The following is a 17,710-nucleotide window of genomic DNA, read 5'->3' as shown; positions in this document are numbered from 1 at the left end:
AAAGAAAGAGAGAGAGAGGGACACAGATCACTGCATCCTGCTGCTTGCTGTCTCAGCACGGAGAGGTGAGAGGGAACCATGACAAATCAGGACGACTCGGAACAAAAACAGAAGGACGGAGCCAAGCTACGTCACATTAGTTTATGAATTTCCATGACCACAGCTTTTAGAGTACTGAGATGGATTTGGGGAAATACAGCAATTGTTTGTCTGACCCTCAAATGCATGTCTGTGAGTCATCTAAAAGAAGCTGCTAAGTCTCTTTACTTCACAAACCTAAAGGACAACAGAGAGGTTCTAAAGGAGAAAGAGTCTTCAGCTGGGACTGCAGGACTCACCACACCAGGAGGGCAAGTTGAAATGTGTCAGAGGCTAACTGTATACATTAAAGGTAAGTGCCAAAACATGTTCTGTGATGCATGAATAACAAGAATGATGTAAACTCTTTCCCCAGAAATCGTAAGTGAGCTCTTTTCCTCTCTGTAAATTATGCTGTGTATGTCATGCCAAACCTTTCAAATGCCACAAGTATTTAGCCCATAAAAATGAAAACATACCACCCCCACCCCCAATATGATTTACATACAGTGATAGATATAGGAATACATGGTAAGATGATATCTGTAGAGTGTGTGTGTGTGTTTGTGTGTTTGTGTGTGTGGTGTATGTGTGGTGTGTGTGTGTGTGTGTGTGTGTGTGTGTGTGTGTGTGTGTGTGTGTGTGTGTGCATGTGTGCGTGACAATATTTTCAGCCATTTGCATGGTTGCTTCAGTGTTTAATGCATGAATTAAAAATCGCCATCTGCTTTTCTGCTCCCTGCATTGTCCGATTGCACGTACCCTCAGACACACACACACGCACGCGCGCACACACACACACACACACACACACACACACACACACACACACACACACAAATAATAGCTGCTACTGTGGGCTCAGTGTTATATGTCGGTCACTGCATAATCGTTCCCCTTGACAAGATTTAATGAAGTTGTTAGTATTAATGCATAGAAGATTGACCTGTGTGAGGTAAGCTAAAGCAGAGAAAGGACAGCAGGAGCTGCCAGGCAGGGAGTGAGGGAGCAGTGGGAGACAGAGAGTCAGGTCACAGCTGCACAGAATGGTTTCCAGACTGTGTGAAACATTTAACTATCCACCTACAAAGTTGGATCTCTGCAAAGTGCATTGTGCCAAGACAATCAGAGCTACCAGACACCATTTTAAAACAGTGAAAGACTTCCCACTTCAGCAAAGACCTTATAACATGTCTTCCAATTCGCTGAGACACCTACTTCTCTATTTATTAAGCATCTCTTATCTTTTAAACTATTCATTCATTACCTCGCTCCTTTGCCACCATATTCAATCACTCTTTCTGAAATATCTATTAGTCCAAACTCCGGTGAGACAGGTAAATTGAAAAAAAAGCATATTTAAAGGATGCCACTGTTTAATATATAGTGACTTGATATGCAGGATTTTGATCAAAATATATTGACTCAACACACCCACTGTCATGTTCTTTGTGTGTGACTATCTGTATGTCTGTTTGTAGATGTTCTTAAACAACCCCAGTGAACCAGAATATTCCATTTTGTGATCTCCAAAATAAGATCACGTCTCTGAAGTGATATTTTCATTTTCCCTAGATACTATGGTGTGGCCAAGTGCCCTGATTTCTGCTCTAGAGGCGTGCTGAGCCAGTTGCTGTAGATATGGGAAGACGAGCAGCTGATCTAAGCACTCCCGTGCCAGTTCTCGGGGTGCCTGCCCTGGTTGGAGTCCGTGGCTGGAGGTCAGCAAGTGGGGAAAGGGTCGGCGGAGTAGCAGGACTTACTTGGAGTCAACAGTGCAACGTGGGTGTACAGACATCCCCGGCCACAAGAAGTCCCCAATCACAAGCGGAGACAAGACAGGCTGAGACACCAACTAGCCAATCGGAAAGCAGAGCGACCAAAGCACTTAATGGACATATCTCAAAAGAAGAAAATATCAATGAGGAGGAAAAACAGGATAAATCTGACAGAAAGAGAAGCGTTTTGGCAAAACATAGAAGTCATGAGCATAAGACAAAGAAGGGTGTAACTTTTGAAGGACTTGACAATAACAGCTCTGAGGATGCGGTACATGATCACTCGCAAAGAGAAGTTCATTGTTACGCCAGAGCAATCAAGACCAATCCACACTTATTTGGGGGCGTGGTTAAGAGTAGAGTTAAAGAGAAACAGGCATTGCATTTCACGAATGGAAGTGTAGTTGACTCTGATGTCATGGGAGGGATCTGTAGTGATGCTAGCGAAGGGGAGGAACCGAAAATGACCCAATCGTCCAAAGTGCAGGTACCTCTTCGATCTAGAATGCATGCTGCAGAGATCTCTGGGAGAGTAAAACGGCCGTCTTGTCCACCACCTCACAAGATTCCAGTGAGAATTTGCAGCACCTGCGGAGGTAGACAGGCTCCAGTTTCTGCAACTGTGATTTCCAACAGGAGAGGGATGATCTTGCCAATATCCGCAGGGCCTGAGAAATCAAAACCCAACCATACACCTCTTCCTTATCACCTTAGAACACCTCTTTCACATCCAGACAAACAAAAGGAGAGACTAATTGAAAATGGACAATCTATGCAAAAAGACACGAGTCCCGTGCCCGTGATTACTCATCCCCCCTCATACCCAAATATAATTATAAACAGGGCTCCTAACAAACCGGTTTCTCAGTTATCTACAATTACAAATGGGGGATCAAATCTTACCAGGCGCAGTTCATCCAAGAGCGACTTTGACCCGGCTCCTCCATTCAGGCCTAGGGACATACACTCCAACCATACAACTACTTTATCAGCAGCGTATACACACACAGACACCGTGGTTAAGGATAGAGCTTTACATGCGGAAGCTGTTATAAACTCAAACTTTTCTATCCATAAGCCTCCTGCACATCTTCCTGAAGCCCCTGTCCTCGCACCCACAGCCCTTGACTTCTCCCCACAGACGAATGCAATCAAGCCTCAGCTTATAGATATCGCCGCACTACACACAAACACACAAGTTCTGCATACACCACAGAACCCTACCAATACCCAGCCTACTGTCCAAGGTGGTCAGTTCACAGGTTTCAAGTCACAGTCCCAAATACACACCAAGTTAAGCCTGGATTCTTGCACAGACCTCAGCATTTCACCAGCCTCCGATGCCGAAACAAGAGTCAAACCACAGACATGTATGCAAACTGACTCCAAATCATCATCCACCACACACTGTAATCCATCAGTCATAGCGCAGACCAAAGGTATTATCCATTCCCATTCATATTCCCCAAGTATATCTCAGTCAAACACAGAATCCAAAAATCCAACACCACCACATTATAATAACACACATACAGGGTCTTTGGACCAATCACAGACAAACTCCATGAAGCCTCAAAGCACACCACAGAACCATACTCTTGAGGAACTCAAAGATTCTGCCACCACACCCTATACCACACATTTAAAATTCACATCAGAGGTAAATATCGACACGCCTTCAGAATCCTCATCAACCTTGCATTCCATTACAAACGTCCCAGATTTTCAATGTAACTCCTCAAACAGTAAAGGCTCTACTAAAATCTCCGAACCTGTCGCACAGGTACACACAGACCCTTCAGACTCTCAACAAGGCCCCACAAATACCACAAATATACCCCACACGGACCATACTGTCCATTGTACACCTGTCAGGGATCAATTAGCAACTAAGACCATCCACAAACCAACATTAGAAGCCCAGAGCACCATTAATATACCTCAGAAAGTTGTGATTGAGGCTCTAACACATCAAAATGTAGGACTCAATATTCCAAAAGATACACAAATTCATGGTACATGTCTAGATCCTTCTTCAGCAACAGAGACTCAGACTGAGAGTAATATGAAGTATCAATTTACTCATAAGCTTCTCACAGCCCCTGAAACACCGGATTATACAACAGAAAACATGCTGCACACACATGCACAAAGGCTTCCTAAATCTTCCAGCACATCACCGATCCATCCAGGTTTAAAGGTGTTAATTGAGGAGATGCAGAAAAGAGTTAAAAGAACAGACTCCAAACGGAACCTTTTTCTGCCACCTTCTCGCATGCTCAGCAGACACAGAACCCTAGCAACCGACTCCACCCAGCACATCTACAGTCCCCACTGCTCCTTTAATACGGAGCCAAGGTTTCGATCCAGCTCCATCTTACACCTCGTAGAAGATTTCCCAAATGGCCACTCAACCATCACACACTCTCATCCACCCAGTGCGACCCTGCTGCTCCCCCCATCTCCACAATGCACCAGACCAGAGGACCCTCAGCAACACTTGGAGAGTGTGGAGGCAAGCGTCCAGGCCAATCGTCAGAGGATCAAAACTCTGTTAAACATCATTCAGGATCTGGAGATGTGCCATGCACTCAGTAAAGGGTAAGAGGTTGACATTGTCTGGGTGTGTGTGTGTGGGGGGGGGGGGGGGGGGGGGGGGGGGGCAAAACAGAGTAAGAGAGACAGTCCAATGGGAGAGAGGACAGACAGAAGATAATTAAATTTAGACAAAGAAGTAAATGAACTGCTGATACAGGGATTGAGGGAGTTAAAGTAGGGCTAGCATCTAGTCAGACTTTAGGCCAGATAGGAATCATCATTTCCTTATTTATTTATTGAAATGTGTATTTGTTGCTGATGCGCTAAAATGTGCTCCTGCTTTCAGGCGTCGATGCTTTCGGACTGGACAAGACCTCAGTGACTGTTTGACGTGCCAGAAGACGGCTTGTGCTATCTACAGGTAATGGCATTTTAAGAGAAATTCAATATAACGGCAAAGTGGAGTGCAGAAAAACATGTTCCATTGTTATAATTCTCTCTCTCTCTCTCTCTCTCTCTCTCCCTCTCATCTTGTATCAGTGTTGAGTATGACTTCAGGCAGCAGGAGAAACATTTTCAGGAGGTTCTCAAGCATCTGAACATGAAGAGTGATTCTCTCTCACTTCTGACCTCCATAGCCCAGAACCACATATCACCTCAAACTGGCACAAACACAAAGTCCATGACCAAGACCAAGGTCAAGAGCAAAAAGTTGTGCAAGAAACTGTTCGGATGGCTGCCAAGGAAAGTCCAACAGAAGCAGTAGTTTTCTAATGTCAGCTCCGACTTTGCCACCCTCCGTACCTGCATGTTTTTCCTCCATCCTCCAAAAAGCAAAAGTGGATACCGGGAGCAACATATGGATAACGTTTTGTTCATTTGATAGGACTTTGGAGCTTACCTTTTCAGTTTGGTCAATTAACATTTTTTGACTCTCCTAGGTTTGACTTGTTGGCCAGAATTTGCACTATGAAACAATTACCTTCAATAACTCAATTCTCCTCAATTTAACATTATATATGAGAGTTTGTGCATACTTATAAGATGTTACCAGCAATGATTTGAGGTTCAAATCATTACAAGTCATTTTCTCTGAGAGGACATCATTTCTAGGGAATGTTTGTGATAACAGACTGGACGCTTCAATAAAAGTGAAACTACTTGCGTTAATCTGCTGGATCTCTACTGCTGAATAAACCATAAGTCTAACCTCAGGCATGTCTGCAGTTCTTTAAGTGCAGCTTTAGAGGTTGCTCTGGATTCCAGTTTGTTCTACCCCTATTGCCAGGTATACATTCAAGGATTTGTCATCCTTTGGTCTCCCACCCCAAATGTACTGTGACATACACAGTGCTTTGTCACTTACACAGTATGGAGTTGCATGTATGAGTCTTGTCAGGGCATCATTCCTGTCCTAAGATGGTGAGACACTTCAGTGTGGTTGCCTTCAAAGGAGGAAACTTTCATCCTGTTTTTCCCAAAGGGCAAGAGACATGTGCAGAAGGTCTCCAAGTCCCAAACCAATCTGAGGCCTTACAGAATTTCTTAAAAGGCTTTAGAGTCAAACAATGGCATGTGGGAAGAGTTCAGTGAGGCATGAAAAAACCTACCACAAATGTGTCTTTTTTAGTGTACACACACACACACACACACAGACACACACCACACCACATTCTCTGTCTTCCTCTCTCACACACACACACCTGCGTGTTTGAGTATGCGCGTGCACACACACACACACACTTGCAAATGTATGCACACTCACGAACAAACATATTCATATGAATTCATGCCCTGGTAGTTCTGTTTGATGAATAAGCCACTGCCAGTAGCAACCTGCCAATTTGGAATGATTCTATATTTCAACCCAGAATTCAAACAGTACAAATGCCATCTGCTACTGTATTGCATATGTGACAAGGGCCCCTAAATGTCATGGGTTCTCTTAAGCTACACTGGAGGTGGCTGTATCTTCATCAGATGACAAAGAGCAAGTGGCCCTCATGGCTACTGTGCCCGTTCTATCTGGCACAGAAACAAGAATGCTCAGCCCTAAGCTGCATTAGCAAATGATGCCCCCATGTTCATTCCAGCCAACTGTTTCTCCCTCCATCTCAGGAGCCCAGGAAGGCCAGAGATCTCACTGTAACTCTCCTCTTCAGGAAAGTGTGTGCAAGTGCACATGCACGCATGCCTGTGTGTGTGTCTGTGTGTGTCTGTGTGTGTCTGTGTGTGAGTGGCAAGGGTGGAAAATTACTACAAATACTTTAAGTAAACTGTATTCGAGTATACTGTTCTTTTTTGAGAACTTTTTCTTGCTAAAGTAAATTGTAAAATAAACTGATAGTAAAAAAAATATTTTAAAAAATGAGGAGGGATTTGTTTGTTTGTTTGTTTGTTTAAGTAGACCATTTTTTACTTCAAAGTTCTCGGATTCCTAAAACAGTATTCCGCAATATTGCACAATCAGGAGTGTAAAGTATTGAATTACAAATACTTTCATAATTGTAGTTGAATAATTTTTTGCTTGTTTGTTTTTTTGTTTGTTTCTTTTGTTTTTTGTCGGTTTGTTTGTCTGTTTTTGCCGTGACCGTAGTTTATAAAGTAGTTTAAAACGACAGTAAGCCTACTTTCACCTTTTTTGGGGGGGGGGGCGCTACGTTTCGAGTGAAATAACGTTACCAGTTACTTAAGAAGTCCATCCTCCCCTTGGTTTTATTAAACACGTTTGTTTTTTTTCATATTGTTTAGTTGGAATGCCCATTCCCGTTATTCAAGAACTCGGTCTCTAATCTGAAGAAACGTGCAAAAGTGCGTTTCAGTGAAATCGGTGATGTGCTAGCCGCAAATAGGCTAAGAACATAGATCTGAACAGGACATTACTATAGTTCATTTAAGCCTGCCCTTCATAATCATGTGGAAGTCGTTCTGGTCTTAACAGCAGTGTTGTAATGAAAATGCTTTCTGGACATTTCTTGCATTCACTTACTTTCTCTTGGCACTGGAGTTAAAACCTTATGTTTTGCCTCTTCTTGTGACTGATAAGCAGGACAGCGAAGAGAAAGACAGGCTCACAGCTAGATAACGTAGTCAAACTCCAGCTATTATAACTACGCTAAGCTAAACTGCTCAGCTGATCATGTAGATCCTGTTTTTGGATATCTAACAGCAGCCCAGAATGCAAGCTGAGACATCACTAACAGTTAAAGCTAATGCTTATCAAAAGATGGTTTGATAACGCGTCTGAGCACGTTAAAGTGATGTGGTACCTTTAGTCTCCCCCAATCTTACCTGCATTTCTCTTGGTGCAGTTTCACAAGCTTAATTAGCGTTAACTCCTCATGAAACTTCACTTGGGCAATGCGAAGTAATCGAATAAAAGGTAGAGTCTAACAGTAGTGGGGCTGCAGAAAAAAAACGAACTTCCATACCAGTCGTGATCATAATTTTATTAAAAAGAAATCTTTACAATCTTAAGGAATCACTCATTGTGACTATATTTTTCTGCAAACAACATTTTATTCGGAGAGCTGTATTAGCCAGTTCTACCGAGAATCAATGTACACGAGGCAGTTAAATGCGAGGGAGTGAGGGACTGACGAAGTGAACGAGTTACAAGGAAAAGTCCATGAAGTGCTTCTAAAATGAGTAACGCTAATGTACCTGTACTTTTAAATAAGTAGTTTACTCTCATTTGAGTATTTTTCAGGAGAGGCAGTCTACTTTTTTACGTCACTCATAGTACATTTTGTTGAAAGTGACAGTATTTTTATTTGAGCAGGATTTTTCAGTTGGCTACTCTTTAGCCTCCTAGGCACAACTTGTGGTGGAGACTGAAATTCAATCAAAACATCAATCTAATGAGTAAAGTAGTGCAAAATACTCTCTCTCTCTCTCTCTCTCTCTCTCTCTCTCTTTCCCTCTCTCTCTCTCTCTCTTTCTCTCTCTCTCCCTCTCTCCATATACTCTCTCCATATCCATATACCCTATACTGTCAATCCTTGGCATGCAAGAGAGTGCAGAGGGATTTGATGATGTGCGTGAGCAGAGTACAAGAGAGGAAACTATGAATGACAGAACTAAATGCTGTGCTACTGTGAGGCATAGTCTTGAGAATGCTGAATGTGAAGTCATCGACGTTACAATGAGTGATCTAATTGAGAGTATTAATTTGAAGCTTTAGGTCAGTCTCAGCCTAAATCCTTGACCTGCGAGGGCTTGAATTAGAGTCAGTAGATATCCGGTCGAGAGAGCACTATGCATATGAGGGAACATCTGTTTATGAACGTATTCAAATTCTTTTTGGGTCTCCTCTTCTGTTTTTTTTTTTTTCTTTTCTTTTCTTTTCTTTTCTTTTTTTTTTCTCGCTTGGCCCCAATCTCTTAAGCAAAATCACGTAAACAGAACAGACTCTTCTTCTCATTCTTCTCTTAAAATGGGAGCAGCGCTGACACTCTGGCTCAGATGCTGGAGACCGGAGACCCGTTTTGACGTGAGGAGCCTCTCTAGTTCTTCCCCAGGGAATGTGTGGGAGGGCTACGACACGAGGGCGCACTCTGCCCCTCCCGTCCGAGGGGTGTTCTCTAGGGGGGAGGTTCTGAAGCAGCTTTCTGTCCATGGAGATGAGAGGTTGCCGTTCCCAAGACGAGAATGCAATGTGACAGAACCCAGCGGAAGGGCACAGTTCAGCTGCAGCAACGAGGGAGAAAGATAAGAGGGCGAAGAGCAAGTGAGAGAGAAAGAAAAAGAGAGAGAGGGAAAGTGAGAGAGAGAGAGAGAGAGAGAGGGAGAGAGAGAGGGAGAGAGAGTAGGCATGCATCCAAAAAAAAAAAAAAGACAAATCAACATTCAAACACTCATTTCACAGCCACATTGATCACACAAAGGCAGAACTGTGATGGTTTAAAAAAAAAAAAGAAGAAAGAAAAAAAGAAAAGAAAAAGATGAATGAATATCCACAAGTACAAGGTGACTCTTAACAGAGGAAAACCTCAGATCTGCACTGAAACATGTCTTCACAGGACTATCATTCTTTTTCTAAATTCTTTTATGTTTGCAGATCTGACAGATGTAGGATGGATATTAAATTTGGATAAGGGTCCATTTTACCAAATAGAGGGCGACAAACATTTGCCATGATTCTGGCACCCTTCCTGTTCTGTCAGATGTCTAAATACTGCAGGGGAAAGAACTAGAAACTGGCATGTGTTCTGGGAGACAAACATATCATATACCATCATGAAAGAGTTATTAGCATGTTGTCTTTAGGCTATTCTGCATGACCGTGCTGTTGCATTCAATTTCTGGCTAACACTCATGTTCTGCGTAAGCTTAGCAAATGCACTAATCATCTGTCAAAAATGCGGCAAACATAGTGCCTTTTTTTTTCGTACAAGGCCAGCAGTTTAACTGGTCTGAGACTCCTGCCTCAGCCATGCATTTCAATATGAATTTTTCATGGCTTTGCCCCTCAGCAGATTCATGTTGATATAGAAGTAATCTATATTATTTTTAATTGCTCCCCCCTGAACAGGCGCAACCGAGGATACTTTCAGGGGTTATTTTTTTTTTTTTCTGACATCAAGTATATGAATGTCATGTTTAATCGGCCCTTCAGCTCTGAGTTCGTCCGATGAGCAGAACGTGAAAGAGTTGACAGAATCCTAAATTTGGGGAGAAACCCTGGAGTACAATGTCACAGAGCAACCGTAATTTTCTTTGAGTTCACATTGAGACAGGGACGTCGAGTCTTGATTGGGGCTTGTTAGCGGTAAACAGAGTTGACTCTGAAACATGGCCTGAAATACTCCTCACAGCTTGTTAGCACAGAGTAAAAGATGAGGGTGATAGACAGGGACAGGATCCCGGCGCCAGGAGACGTTTTTAATCCTTGTTAATTGGCCTAGAAAAGCCAGTGAGCGAGAGTAATTCTGATGACAGGAAATGTCCTTCTGCAAATGACACAAACCGACACCCTCCAACACCAATATATCTGTGAACACAGGGAACACACACAGGCTCAAACACATGCACAGGCGCACACACACACACGTACACACACACCCTTCTCATTCATCTTTTCATTTGTATTCTTTAAAAGAAGAGGCCACTATGAAACTGAAATTATTTATCCAAAACAGGAGGACACCATTCTTATATCCTTATCTCATTTACTTTCATAGTTGAGATTTTGAAAGAGACAGATCCACTATTCTGTTCTTTTACCTCTTACCAGTTCCTACATGTGTTCAATTATCTTTGTTGTGTTGCATTTAAGGTAAGCGCTAAATTGATCAGAGTGATTTACATGGCACCAAATTACATGGTACTGTCAGTAACCAAAGGTTTCAGGCTCATACTTGAAATCAGCACATCACAGTGAAATATGATGCTTATTATTCAAGTTAACCAGTAGAGGGCACTCTGTCACCCCTTTCTAATAACCTTTATGTCTTGTACATGCGCAAGCAGGAATAAACAGCACATTCATGCAAGCAAAAACACACACTTGAAACTTAACAGAAAACACACATTCTTTCATTTTTCATTATGCTATAGCTGGCCATCAAAATATACTATATAATATATGAAATACATTTTTGTGTTTGTTTGTTTGTTTGTTTGTTTAATGGCTGAATCCTTTAATAGGACGGGTTTAATCACCTTCAAAATCAACAACTTATTGTAACTTCCCTTCATCTGTATTATACTGTAGTAATTTGCTTAATTTCGGAGCATACTGTCTGGTTTCTCCTTGGTGCTGTTGATGTTTCAGTTCAAAGTCTCAAATCAACCTTGAGAAGAGCAGCTTTCGGCTGTAGGAAACAATATAGAAAACATTAAAGGGAATGTTTGAATATAAACATTTTTTATTTGAACATGCAAGCACAGATGGACTATACTTGTACTGTCTGTAAGAAGAAGTGCAGATCACATACTGGACTTTAGTCTCTGCAACTCAGGTTTGATGTTTCCATTATTGTCAGTCATCTATATATGAACATCTATTCATATAAGAACTATTACAGGTTCAAAATGAGCATCAGTAATAAAACCACTTTAATTTCCTTTTAAAATGTCACGATGCTCCCTAAGGGTAATTCCCCAATTTAAAACAACTGGGAAATTGGTCTGTTATCAGCCTCACAGTATGTTTCTCAATATTGGAATATATAGAGAGAGATGTAAACAGTATACATTAAGTATATGTCAGATGGGTCTCTTTATCAGTTTGCCTGTAATTTTTGTAGATATACACAGTAAGTTAATGGTCAGATTTAAGAAACTTTCCTATCTGATTTCATTAGATTAAAAACAAATACAGTTAATCTTCCATATCAGCACGTACAACAATCACATGGATGAATAATATAAACGTAGACAAAGTCACCTCAGTTTACATTCTACCTGTTATCACTGATAAATAAACAGAGTCTCATCACTACAAATTTGTCATCTTCATATTAAATTTTCAGATGTTATTTGAAACTCTTCGTTTAATACAATTCTAAAATGTAAGATAACTATAAATATTTAATTACAACAGAATGATCTCGAGGACACTTTTGGGACCAGTGTAACATTTTAAGGCAATTTTCAGAACCCATATGATGCAATAAAAAGCAAAACTTCGATTTGTGAGGCCACGCGTTTATGGTGCATTAAAACCGCATGGGTGCAATGACACTCAAGGGAGCTGATACAGTCCTTTTATATCTCATTTGAAACAGCAATAAAGAAAAAGGATCAGCAAACCGTGTACACTAACTTTAGAAGCAGATGATATCTTTTACATGGTTATTTTAATCTATAAACAACCAAGATGATAATATACAGTTTTCTTAGACATAAACATTTGTCCCCTGTTGATGTCTATCTGTTTTCTCTTTTATAATCATTTGAATCAATTGCTAAATGTCTTTCTATGCAGTTTCTGTCCTTCCCAGAACCAGTCTGTTTATTTGTTACACGAGCAATCTTTTCAGTAGTGTTTGCATGTTACATTACGTGTTTGGTGTGCATGCATGCACATGTGTGTGTGTGTGTGTGTGTGTGTGTGTGTGTGTGTGTGTGTGTGTGCACGTGTGCGTGCGCATATCAAGTAGGACACAAGCTAAGGGAACACAGAAAGGTATTTGAGGTGTTTCAGGAGGACCATATGTACAAACCTTCCTGCAGCTGTTGATGGTGTCCATGGTGCTGTATTCTCTCTAAAAGAATAACTTTAAGGCTATTCTAATGAATCTGACAGCTATGTTCTCCACCTAGAGGTATTTTTTGAACTTGCATACATTGTGAACATGACTCAGTGGCATGGGTAAACTAAGTGATTTGAAACACATCCTATTGAATCCTATTGAAATGGCCCTATTGAAAGGGAGTATATTTGCGCTGTCTGTAAGACCCTGTGCAAGTCACAGACTTGACTTCACATTATACTGGTCCAGTGTAAAGGACGAAGTCTGCATCAGTGAATATCCCCAAGAAACTGTGTGTGTGTGTGCGTGTGTGTGTGTGTGTGTGTGTGTGTGTGTGTGTGTGTGTGTGTCTGTGTTAGTGTGTGCGTGTGTGAGTAGTGTGTGTGTGTCTGTGTTAGTGTGTGTGCGTGTGTGTGTGTGTGTGTGTGTGTGTGTGTGTAGAGTTTCACCTCATTGATGTAGCTTCGATTCAACTGACTGAGAAAAGAAATGACTGAAGAAGAAAACAGTCTTGGAGACAGCTGACCGAATGAGAGAAGATATACAGCACAAAGAAAGGATCAAGTTTCTGAGTAAGGTATGAGGAAAACAAAGCAGGAAGCATGAGGCTGGACAGACAGTGAAAGGGCAGAGGGTGGGGGGGGGGGGGGGGGGGGGCAGGAGAAGGAGGTAGATTGACTGAGAGAGAGGGGAGGGAATATGAGAAAGATAGAAAAAAAAAAAAGCGGGACAAACACACAGATAGGGGCACTCATCCAGGGCATTCACACCTCGAGCACAAAGCTATGCTAAGCACTATATGACAAGCCATCGTCCATGCCTGGATCTCAGGTGAGTACCCATCCCTGCTCATTTCTGTCTACGGTCTGCATTTTTGTGCTACCATTTACATGTTGTTTTCTTCTGTTTAGGGTTGTTTAGGGTTTCAATATCTTTCTGTAGTACACTATCAAATACACTCCTTTTATCTTTCACTCATTTCCCATCAATTCTACAAGAATTTATTGCAGAGCTGATGAGCCCTATATAAATCTGATTCAGTCTTGAAGCAAATTATCAGTACCTACGTCTGTTATGCTCGACTTGGCAAGGAATGCTACAAGGTGTGATTGATCATTAATTAACCAGATGTGTTGGCTTTTAATTATTGATCAAATCTCAAAGTGAGAGATCTTGATCAAACGTATTGAGTGAATGAAACATACTCACGCAGGTCAATTGAACTAATGTATTTTCAGATTTAGATTTTTCCAGTGTAGTAAAAATCTGTATAAATGTGAACGTTGGTACCTAGTCTACAGTTTGCATTACGAAAAAAAGAAAGAGAAAAAAAAAACACCAGGTTGCCTAGTAATCTATTTTATGAGATTTTATGTGTTGCCAGGTAAACATTGACAGATGTGGGCACAGAGAACATTTTTGCGTTTTAAGGGAGATGTATTTTAAAACTGTCAAAAGATGTATATATATATATATATATATATATATAGGTCATGCTTAACCTTTCTTCATCATGCCATTTGTTTAATGGGTGGAAGAGAGAAGAGAGCAAACACAGCTTGACGGAATGATACACAGATATTAAAGAACAGCATGCTGAGAACTAGATTGACACTCAAGTATTTAGAATTCCATCTAAACCTTTCTATTTCATTCTGCAATAGGAAATTTGCTAATATTGAGAGAAATAAATCATATGTCGTCTTTATGTCTTCTGGGAAAGGAAGTACGTTTTACTGTGCCCTGAAATTTTAGAGCCACTGTGTAGATGTGGGTTGGACTCTTGTCCTGTTTTCTGTTTTTGCTCTGGTAAATGTTCACCTGTTCTTCTCATCTTGAGAAATCCATAACAAAATGAAAGTTGAGTCTTTAACCGATTTTGCCAGACGTATCCTGAGTGAATCAATTATGTAATGCACTCTGAGGTAGTCCCAGGAATGTGTCATGGAAAAACAGATCACATTGCACTGGTGTTCTTTGTGCATGGGCGATTAAATTGTTCTTCAAACTCAGTGTAACTCGATACTGGTCATGCTCTACAGCTGTCCTCATGATCTTTTTCCCGCTCTCATTTACCAGTTTAAAGAGGATGCTCACCCTTCGTTAGAATTAGTAATCAATTCATTAATGTACAGATAGATAGATAGATAGATAGATAGATAGATAGATAGATAGATAGATAGATAGATAGATAGATATAATTAGGAAAATAAACGTTTATTGGTGTTTATTGGTGTATTGGTGTTCACATTTATTTACAATTCGAGACTTTGTGAGTTTGTCAGTCTGTCACATTCCTGGACTGAAAATAGAACAAACAAAACAAGACAAAAATAGTGTTATGTTATAAATCTGATTGACTAACAACCTGAGTGACTAAAATCTAAAAATCCAAGTGATTGACTGACCCATCTGAGGCACTGATAAACATTGTATTAATTAAATAAGGTAACAACATGCCATTCAGCCCTGAACAGTAAGAATTTTGGTAATACAGCCCAAACCATGTACTGTTCAAAATCTTTGTTTTCTTTCTTCCATGCAGCCATGGAAATAGCTCCTTAAAAAAAAAACAGAAAATAATATGAAATCATTTCATTCCATCTCAGTAATCCTGATTTCTCAAATTTAAATCAATCCTGAATGCCAGATTGGTCATTACTCACTATTTCACACTCAATTTACACCTCTTGTAAAGCTCTGGTTTCTCTCTCTCTCTCTCTCTCTCTCTCTTTCTCTCTCCCCCCCTTACTACTCCTTTATCAATGGAACTTGTCTTATCACTGTCACTGATTTCATTGACAGTCTTTATAAGGCCCATCTGTGCTTTCTGCTGTCCACTCCATTCAGTGTTTCATACATCTTATGCTGGCTGTAGTCATTGATTTGGTGCACTGCTCTCTACTTTGACAGGAGATTGAGAAATGCCGCCAGTAGGAGCAAGGTTAGTGACTGACTGTAGGTCAGGAAAGTTATTTTGCTGGTGTTAAAGCATGAATTTATTATTTCAAAGTCAAGTTAAAGTCAAAGTCAAAGCATCTATTGTCATATGCACAGTTAGAAACAAGTTTCCCTGTACAAGGAAATTCTTACATTGCTTTCTACTCTCGGAACGCCATTTATCAAATAACACAAGATATGAGAAGTACAGGTAAAGGAAAATTAAAATGTGTAAATATATCTGAGGAAGTAGACATAAAGTAAAATAGTAAAAAATAAGAAAAAATATCTAAGGAACACTATGTACAGTATACAGAAAGGTATTTGTTGACAAATGTCCGTGCAAGCGCCTAGTGTAAGTGTCTGTGCAAAAATGCCTGTGTAAATTTCTGTGTGCATATAAAAATAACCAAAGAACACAATGTACAGTATACACAGTAGTATTTGGTGACAGATGGATACTCTCCACGAATTTATTTATCGTCTATTTATTATATTACACATATTAATGGTAACATCTCACCTTAACAACAAATGTTAAGGTAACGACAAACTGTTTCTACTCAGTGTCATTCTCCAGCACAGGTTGAAATCATAGCTTCTCAAAAGTAATTCAGCTTTCTGAGAATTACATAGGTGTTTGTGTAGAGACTCCCTTAATACACTACTCTTCAAATGCCCACATTCTTTTTCTGTTGTCATGCTTTCAATGCAAAACATGAAATCCAATACTGATGCCTTGTCAGCAGGCTTCATAGGAACACACGAATGTAGCGGAAGGTTTGCAGAGGGCTTTCAGTTTGCTTAAAAGGTACAGTCACCCCTGTTAACATATGGACTCACTGTAACAGCTAGCTGGTGGCATCGTGTGGTGGTGTGGTGTGGTGGGGTGTAGCTTTTTTTTTTTTTTTGTCTTTTCTTTTTTTTTTTTGAGTGCTCATTTAGTTTGCAAGGCTTTATATTTTTAATAAAACACTTTTGTTTTCTGCAAAGATGCTTAATGCATTCTATGCTAAATAACTGCATTCAAACCTAAAGTTATACCATTTACAGTAAATAATATGATAGCCTTGCCTCAATACAATAGGCTGTGGTTGATAGGCTGCACCCACTCCAACCAACACGTTCATCTCGTCAGTGACAGACATTAACAGGCTTTTATCTTTCTCTTACTCTGTTTCTCTTATAGCGGCCTGTAACCGTGCAGGCTTGGCTTTTGTCTGGAATTTTACAGAGGGATTGAGGATCTATAACATATGTTCCATATTTCCACCTGACTTCAGAGTAATGTATGTGTGTTAAGAAATTCTTCATTGTTCTTCGTGAGAAACCATAGTAATATTTTTATCACCCTTAAAGACTGGAATAATAAGAGCATGGTTAGGTGTCTGAGTCTTCAAAAGCAATGACTCTGTAAACAGGTTGTCATGTTAGAGTGCAGTGACTCTATAAATACATTATCATATTAGAATACAATGATTCTATAAACACTTTGTCATGTTAGAGTACAATGATTCTATAAACACTTTGTCATGTTAGAGTACAATGGCTCTATAAACACATCGTCATAGTGGAATACAGTGACTCTACAAACATACTGTCATGCTAGAATAGTATGACTCTATGAACATGTTGTCATGTTAGAATGCAATAATTTTATAAACACCTTTTCATGTTAGTATACAATGACTCTATAAGCATGTTGTCATGTTAGAATACAATAATTCCGTGAACCCATTTTCATGTTAGAATACAATGACTCTACAGAAACGCTGTCATGTTCGAATACAACTACTATAAACACATTTTCAGGTTAGAAAACGGCGACCTTATAAACACATTGTCATGTTAGAATACAGTGAATCTCTAAACAGGTTAATGTTAAGTTGTAGCATTAGCTAGTAGGTCCCAGATGGCAAATAGTGGGTTGTCATCCACTTTAGTCTGTACTTCATTACGCTGTATAAACCACTGCAAAAGAGCTGAGCTCCAGGGTCAGCTGTTGCTATCTAGCCTGACAGCTTTGCTGTGACGTTTTCAGAACGACATGTACCTGAGAGCTCGTAAACCGTTTGTGCCAGACATGTCCCCGAAGTACTGCCCATTTTACCGCCCGCTGGCTCTGTGTAATCTGGTTTGTGCTCTCTCAGTAGACCTGATCTGATTATTGCCCCTGAT

Source organism: Chanos chanos, chromosome 15 (assembly GCF_902362185.1).
Source record: "Chanos chanos chromosome 15, fChaCha1.1, whole genome shotgun sequence".
Taxonomy (NCBI): domain Eukaryota; kingdom Metazoa; phylum Chordata; class Actinopteri; order Gonorynchiformes; family Chanidae; genus Chanos; species Chanos chanos.
The sequence above is the reverse complement of the archived record's forward strand: the minus strand, read 5'-3'. Positions refer to the sequence as shown.